Below are 8,422 nucleotides of genomic sequence, written 5' to 3'. Positions count from 1 at the left end.
GCAGTCCGCCTCCCAACCCCGCACCTGCCGTCCCAGTGTCTGCGCTCCCTCCCCTAGGCCCATCCTGGATAGTCATTAATTCCATTTCCTCTACCGAACAACTCATCAAATAAATGGAAATTAAAACAGCAAAGAAATACCAATTTTACCAATTCTGACAAAACATAAAATTACAACACTGTCCAGTATGTGAACCCTTTGACAACACTTGGTAGTTGCGAGAGCTATTAAAACAAAAAAGGTTCCTACCCTTTCACCTGGAATTTATCAGACAGAAATAATTCCTGGAAGGAGAACCTGTTGCGTGCAGGTTCATTGTGGGGATATTTCTATAGCTCCAGATCAGTAACCTCAAGACCAAATGACAGGGGACCGTGCAGGAAAACACACAGCACCTCGACGCAGTGTAATAGATGCGGTCATTAAAAATGACAGGGAGGTGATGTAGCGACACCCAAAGTGCTTGTAATTTGATGTTCGGGTGACAAAGACAGAATACCAAACTGTCTCTCTGAAACTTCTCCCAGGCCCGCATAGCCCGTGTCAACCAGATCCTGACCAGCCTGGTCAGGCCTCATGGCTGCGGAACACCGCAGTGTTAGAGCACAGCCACTCACGCCCGCACGTCCCCCTCCGGCCCTAGATGACATTTTTTGGTGGGTAGGCCCTCTGTTTGACCTCTCCCTGGCTCTTAACAACTGCTTAATAAGCTGTTTACTGAATGAAAGAATCAGGGACAATAATTCTGGCTGCTGTTTGTTGAGCACCTACTAGGTGGCAGGCATTGCGATTGGCATTTCCCATGTATTATTTCACATCATTTTTTCTGAAGTAACCTTATGAAGTTAACACTATTATGGTCCGCTTTGTACAGACGAGAACCTGGAGCTCAGAGAAGTGGTCACATACCCAAGACCATGCATTTGATAAAGAGGGGAGATGGGATTTGAATTCAGCTCTGACATCTGAGCCAGTGTTCTGTTAATTTCAAGATACAAGTGTGTGTGTGTGCGCGCGCGTGTGTGTGTCTACCTATGACAATATAGATAATAGGAAGAAATCAAGGAAAACTAAAAATGGGTGATTGTCTTGGCTGATGACCAGTGGGATGGTGGGTGACTTTTCTGTCTCTTATACAATTTCTTTCAATGTTAGGATAGGTGGGCTGAAAAGAGAGGAATCTGCCTAAGATTCCAAGCCCTCCTGGGGCTGAGCCCAGGCAGCCTGAATATGTTAAAGGGAAGCAAATCATGTTGGCCAGTTAACTTCTTTCCTGTTTACCTGTCAGGGCCCAGGGAACATTCAGTTCCGGAAAGACGTCATGTGCAAGACCTGGGCCTGTGGCTCGTGCCAGGAGCAGAGTGTCTGTTGCAATGAGGTGTGCCGCTGACCAAGCCTCCTGGCCCACCTGGGTGCAAGTGTGTGCTCACCGCTCCACACTGCTCTCACTGCCTTTGCTGAGAGCTGCAGCTGATGTTTCGGGGTGCATCTCATCGTGGGGGGCAGGTAGGGGGTGCTGGGACACATGGATGACAGAAGCATAGGCCGTGGCCACCATATCCACGCAAGTCCTAAGATTACAAAGCTGATGTTATCTCTGAGTTGAGTTGCTAGAATTCAAAGAAGATATTCATCACACTGTTTGAAGCTGTGTTTCATTACTGTGCCACCCCGCCTGTGTGTTAGGAGTTAATGTTTTAATAAATCCTGTAATTATCTTGTGAATAGCGTAATTATATTGCTTTGTAAATTTTTTTTCAGTGTTGAAAGCATGAATTTGGTAAATGCAAATGTTTAAAATGTATCTCCATTTTCCTAAATTTTGCTTCAATGTGTCTTCATTTTAAAAAACACATACTCCAAGAACTGAAAAAAAATAATGAAGTGGCCCAGGGTTCATTTATTCCCTGAGAAATCCAGACCCCTGGTGTCTGAGCTTATGCGAGACAGAGACGAACTCATAGCTCTTGGCACATTTTGGAGTGTTCATTGTGCTTTCAAATGGATGCTAGTCTTCACATCAAAATAAAATAAATAGGGAAAAGAAAATAGATGAAAAGAAGCAAAATCTAGGTTTTTTAAAAGGGCAGCATGGAACTTCCATTTTATTTTATTACTTTATTTTATTTTTTTAATCTTCACCTGGGGATATTTTTTCCATTGCTTTTCAGAGAAAGTGGGAGGGGGAGAGAGAGAGAGAGAAACATCGATGTGAGGGAGACACATCGATTGGTTGCCTCCTCCACGAGCCCCGACTGGGGCCGGGAATTGAGCCTGCAACTGAGGCGCGTGCCCCCGGCCAGGGTCAAACCTGGGACCCTTCAGCCTGCAGGCCGACGCTCTAACCGCTGAGCCAGGCCGGCCAGGGCTGGAACTCCCATTTTAAAATGGAGATCAATTTCAGTCATTTTTATGTTTCTTCCTTAAACATCTCTAATGACAAAGGAATAAAAAAGGTGTAAGTTTGCAAAGACAAAGAGCATAGGAGCTTGGACATGTCAATTTTATGAAAAAGGAGAGTGGATGAGTGAGTAATAGCCAACTTTGCCAACTAGAGAAAGCTTTAACCTAAGCCTTCAAGAGAGAAGCCAGAAGATACTAGAACATCTCGGGAAATGGAGATACCAGGTAGCTGGGAGGTGGGGCGAGGAGGAGAGCTGGAAGTAGAAGGAATGGCTGAAGAAGCAGAAGATGGCAAAGGCCACCACCACCATTACCACTGCCACTATCACCAACGCCACCATCACCACCACCATCACCACTGCCACCATCACCACCACCATCACCATCGCCACCACCACCGCCACCGCCACCACCACCGCCACCACCACCACCACCATCACCACCGCCACCGCCACCGCCACCACCACCACCATCACCAACGCCACCATCACCACCATCACCACCATCACCACCACCACCACCATCATCACCACCATCACCACCACCACCATCATCACCACCATCACCACCATCACCACCATCACCACCACCACCATCATCACCACCATCACCACCACCACCACCATCACCACCATCACCACCATCGCCATCATCACCACCATCGCCACCATCGCCATCATCGCCACCATCACCATCACCGCCACCACCACCGCCACCACCACCGCCACCATCACCACCGCCACCATCACCACCATCACCACCACCATCACCATCATCACCACCATCACCACCCCCACCATCACCACCGCCACCACCACCACCATCACCAACACCACTGCCTGCCCCCCCCATCCTGGCGAATCCAGACAAATGTCCCTCCTTTATCACAACAAAAGCTTGGATGCTTTTCTTTGGGGGAAGGTGACCTGGAAAGACACTATCACCTCTCAGGATAGGATCAAAAGACTTTCTTTCGCAGGGGTCTTACATGAAAGTCTCCACCTTGAATGCGGAGATCCACACCGGGCGCCAGGAAACAGCCCTCGGGCGGGAGGCTGGAGGCTCCTTTCTAAGGAAGCTGAGCAGCCCGACAGCAAAACCAGTTCACTACTTTTCTACACGGGCCTCACTCATGAGCTTCCAAACAGCTCTCAGCTCTTAAATATGAACACCAGCCAACACCACTCATGGCCGCAACAACCCACACAGAAAACAGGGGGCCCAGCAGTGACAGAGGTGACACTGCGGCACCAGAAAACTGCCAACGAACCAGAAGAACCACAGGACTAGCCTCAGAAAGAGAGGAGTGGCTATTCCATCCCTCAGATAAGAGCCTATAAAAGTGGAAGGCCAGAGGACAAGAGCGAGCCGCGGTGAAGAGGGAATAAAATAGAGCTGGGCCTCTGCCCACCCAAAGCCTGGGAAGGGTAAGCTCTGGCTGCAGGGCATCTTGTCCCTGTCGCTCTGTAGCCAAGATGCTTTTGAAAGCCCGTGGCTCTGGCTACAGGTTGTAGCCAAATGGCTTTGGCTGTGCACTGAGTCTCCACAGCAATCCTAGCTATGAATTATTCTCATTTATACACGGAATCTCAGAAAGGGACAGTATGAGGTCAAAGCACATGAAACATCCGGTTCTGTAGATCATTGTAATTTCCATGTCAGCCTAATATATGGTCTAAGGTCACACTGCGGCTTTTTTAGCCAAAGATATAAAATGTTAAAAGAGAAGATGTCATCCCCTGGGGTCTCCAGTGTGCTGATTTTTTTTGTGTTTTCCCCCCATGTATTATCCTTGAATCTAAAAGGGGAAAAAAAATGTATATTTTTGTAGTGGTTACTCATGCCCTCTTCCTAGGGTGGCTGTGGTCAATGTGTAGCAAAACTATAGTGTTAATGGTGCGAAAGAGAGAGAGAGAGAGTGTGTGTGTGTGGTTTGGGTAAAGAAATGAAATGACTGTATGTCCCAAGGTCACCAGGAGACAGAGTGTGCGTGTTGGTGGGAGTGTGGGCTGGAAACAGCCATTGCTCGACCTTTCCATGAGGCTGACTGTGCGGAGGTGCCGAGCATTGAGGAAGGACCTTCATTTTCGATGACTGCCCTTGTGAACTGCCGGCTGGACTCCTCCCTCCCACTGACTCGGATGAAAGCTTTGAGTGGTGAAAACTCAGCTATAATTTCCTTGGTCACTCATCTTATATAACAACAAATCCTCCCCAGACAATTACAGTCCCAGGAATAGTCTCATTTCCATAATTAAAAATTTCCAGTCTGGGTGATTGAAGAAACTCCATATTTTATTTAAAGTGAAGGTGCATCTCCTCCCCGCAGTTGGGGCCTGCTTAGGGCTGGGGGGCCACAGCTAGGCCTCCTCTGGCTCCTTCAGGCGCTTCGAGGGCGGGCTGGGGAGAGCTGGCCTCCCTGCACTTGTGGTCCCTGCCCTTGGTTTCCTCTGGGTTTGAGGTTTAAGCCTGGCTCTTTCTCTGCTGGTTACTCAGTGGGTTCTTGGAAACCCTTATCACTGGGGGTGGGGGATCCATCTGCAATTTCTGTAAGGCAGGGAATTTCTCTGCGGGCTGTCACCTCTTACAGTCTCATCACTGGGGTCATTGCCGCTGGTGGCCTTTCTGCTTAAAGTCAGCCAGCTGTCTCTTCTGCACACTCACATATCCAAGGAAAATGCCCAGCAGACGCCAGAGTGCTGGCCGCTCCCAGCTCAGCCCAGCCTCCCCTCCCCTCCTCCTCAGCCCAGCCTCTTGTCGCCTGGAGACCTGTAGCAGGTGGTCAAACACCCGTCCCGTGTGTTCCCCAAACTCCAGGGACACAGACCACAGACTTAGAATGAGAAGGAAGTCCTCCCCTCCCCTGCCTTGAGGAAGGGGGGTGGGGATGGGGAATGGCACTGGAACTTTCCCCAAGGCCATCTTTCCTCCAGCCTCTGCAGCCTCAACACTTCAAGCCCCTAGTGGGTGTGGGGCTCAGGGCTGCAAAGCTGGATTCCACCCCCCAGCTTGGTAAGTTCTGCGCTGGTAGAGGGGCTCCTCACCCTGCAGTGGGTGGAGAGCGTGGCACCTACTGTTTATCTTCAGCACGGTGAGATCTCTGCAGCGTTATTACGCAAAGGGCCCCATTGCCGTGTATTATTCGTAAGTGCGCTACATGTGCAGGAACATGCTGGGCAGGTGGTTAGAGTGGAAGAGGGGCTCGTACGTGGGTCTGTCTGCCTGTTGGGGCGTGTGAGCTGGGTGTGTGCGAATAGAGATATGCCTGGGTGAGTGGCTGTGGAAATGATCTCTGTCCCCAGGGCGCGCGCACACACATGTGTGCGTGTACAAGCGTGTACCTGTGGTCTCATCCGTCGCCGCCAAACCATCAGTTTCCCTGTGGCTCCCCGTCTGCTCCAATACAGAGCTCCCTCCACAGCCGCATGCGTCCCAGGTAAGCTGTGGGAAGCTGAGGGCACCTGCGACCGGAGCCAGGGCCCTGGCCAGCCTGGGGGTGGACACCCTTGTGCCAGGGCCTGCTGTGATCACAGGGCCTCGGTAGAGTAAGGTATTGCCCCCCTCCCTAACGAGGGCCCTAGAACAATGGTTCCATTTGCCTTCAAGCAAAAAGTCCTCTCCTGGTTTCGCCTCTTAGCTGAGTGGGGGGCGGGGAGAGTGAGAGAGATTCCTGCCCAGATTATCGCATTTGTGAATCGAGGTTATTTCCCCTCCTCTGTGCACATGACCCCATGCGCAGGCCACGTGAGTCTTAAACCGGCATGTGACCGGCTCCTTCTCAGGTCTGTGCTGTCACAGGGCAGTCAGGGCGACTGCACCGAAGTGTGTGTGTGTGGTGTGTGTGTGGTGTACGTGTGTGTGTGGTGTGTGTGTGGTGTACGTGTGTGTGTGGTGTGTGTGTGTGTGCGTGTGTGAGTGTGTGTGGTGTGTGTGTGTGTGTGGTGTGTGTGTGGTGTACATGTGTGTGTGGGGGGGTGTGTGTGTGCATGTGTGCGTGTGTGTGGTGTGTGTGTGTGGTGTGTGTGTGGTGTGCGTGTGTGGTGTGTGTGTGTGCGTGCGTGTGTGGTGTGTGTGTGTGCGTGTGGTGTGTGTGGTGTGTGTGGTGTGCGTGTGTGGTGTGCGTGTGTGGTGTGTGTGTGCGTGTGTGGTGTGTGTGTGTGCGTGTGGTGTGCGTGTGTGGTGTGTGTGTGGTGTGTGTGTGTGGTGTGTGTGGGGTGTGTGTGTGTGGGGTGTGTGTGTGGGGTGTGTGTGGGGTGTGTGTGGGGTGTGTGTGTGTGTGTGGTGTGTGTGTGGTGTGCGTGTGTGTGGTGTGTGTGTGCGTGTGGTGTGTGTGTGTGGTGTGTGTGGGGTGTGTGTGTGTGTGGTGTGTGTGTGTGCGTGTGTGTGCGTGTGTGGTGTATGTATGGTGTGTGTGTGTGCGTGTGGTGTGTGTGTGTGTGGTGTGTGTGGGGGGTGTGTGTGTGGGGGGTGTGTGTGTGTGGGGTGTGTGTGGGGTGTGTGGGGTGTGTGTGTGTGGGGGGGTGTGTGTGGGGGGTGTGTGTGTGTGGGGTGTGTGTGGGGTGTGTGTGGGGTGTGTGGGGTGTGTGGGATGTGTGTGTGTGTGTGGTGTGTGTGTGGTGTGCGTGTGCGTGTGCGTGCGTGTTCAGGCCCTCAGTGATGTGCGGTCCCTGGAACACCTTCCTGGAGCGCCGGGGGCCCATTTCCGTGACAACGTGCAGAGCAGCCAGGGAGCTGGGGCGGCGCCGCAGAGGCCACGCAGGGCAGGCGCACTGCGCACAGGCGGGGAAGCCCCAGCCCGGGTGCGGGGCGGGCGCTGCCTGTAAAGAGCTTCTGTTCATCCTGCAGCATGTTTAGGGCAAATCCAGCCTCCTGCGGACGGGCATTTGCATTTCTACTGCCCTTTTCCCAGAGGACCAGGGTCTGCCCTGGCACCCTGGGCATACAGCACTCCTCTTAGCACAGCAGGAGGGGCTGACTGGGGACAGGGTTTGAGGAGGTCACTGCAGAAATAGGGAGCGAACGCAGTAAGTCTCACTCCCCACTTGGGGATTACACAGTAAACTTGCTTAGAGCCTGGTCTTGAGGGGAGTAAGACACTGATGTTCCTTCTAGGAAAGACGCAGCACGGCCAATGTCAACCATTCACAGATCTTACAGCCCCAGGGCCCCTGCAGGTCTCCGCCCCTTACAGATGTGCACACTGAGCCCCTTCACTCACTCATTCATTCATTAGGGACATATTTACCGACGACCTTCCATGTGCTGGGGACTGGGCTCTGCAAACACAACAGTGTGTGTCAGGCAGGGTCCCTGCCCTCATAGAGCTGGCATTTCAGTGGGGTATTGGCCACGAACAAGATTAGTGAGTGAGATATAGCATGTCAGATGGTGACCGATGCTATGGATTAAAATACTGCAAGGTGCAGGGCATAGCGGGCAGTGGGGGATGGGTGGAGGGGTGTTACCCCTTATAAAGGACTCCTCGCTGATAAGATGACCTGTGAGTAGAGTCTGGAAAGTCGGAGGGAGCACACCATGGAGCTGTCAGCAGAAAGAGGGCTCACGGCCAAGGGAATGCAAGTGCAAAGGGCATGGGGCAGGGGCCTGCTAGTATGTCAAAGGGCTGCAGGAAGGCCAGAGAGGCTGGGGCAGAGTGGGCCAGTGGAGTTGCCATTTACTAAGACAGGATGTTTATTTTGGACATGTTAATTGGATCTCTTCTTTTTGTTACACATCTATGCAAAGGCATTGAGTAGGGAGGGGATGTGTGAGTCTGGACTTCAGGGGAGAGGTCCAGGGTGGAGTCATCAATGTGTTAATGCTATGAGCTGCCGCAAGGTGGTTGAGGTTCCCCCGGGAATGAGTAGATAGAAAGCAGAGGGAAGGGAGCAATCACTAGTTTAGGGCATATTAGCACTGAAACGTCAGGAAGCTGAGGGAATGAACCAGCAAAGGAGACTCGGACAGTGGGTGGTGTCCCTGGCGCCAGGCGAAGAAAGCATTTCAGGAAGGAAAGAAT

The sequence above is a fragment of the Miniopterus schreibersii genome (assembly GCF_964146895.1).
Source record: "Miniopterus schreibersii genome assembly, chromosome: 4".
NCBI classification, from domain to species: Eukaryota; Metazoa; Chordata; class Mammalia; order Chiroptera; family Miniopteridae; genus Miniopterus; species Miniopterus schreibersii.
This window is presented reverse-complemented; position numbering follows the sequence as displayed.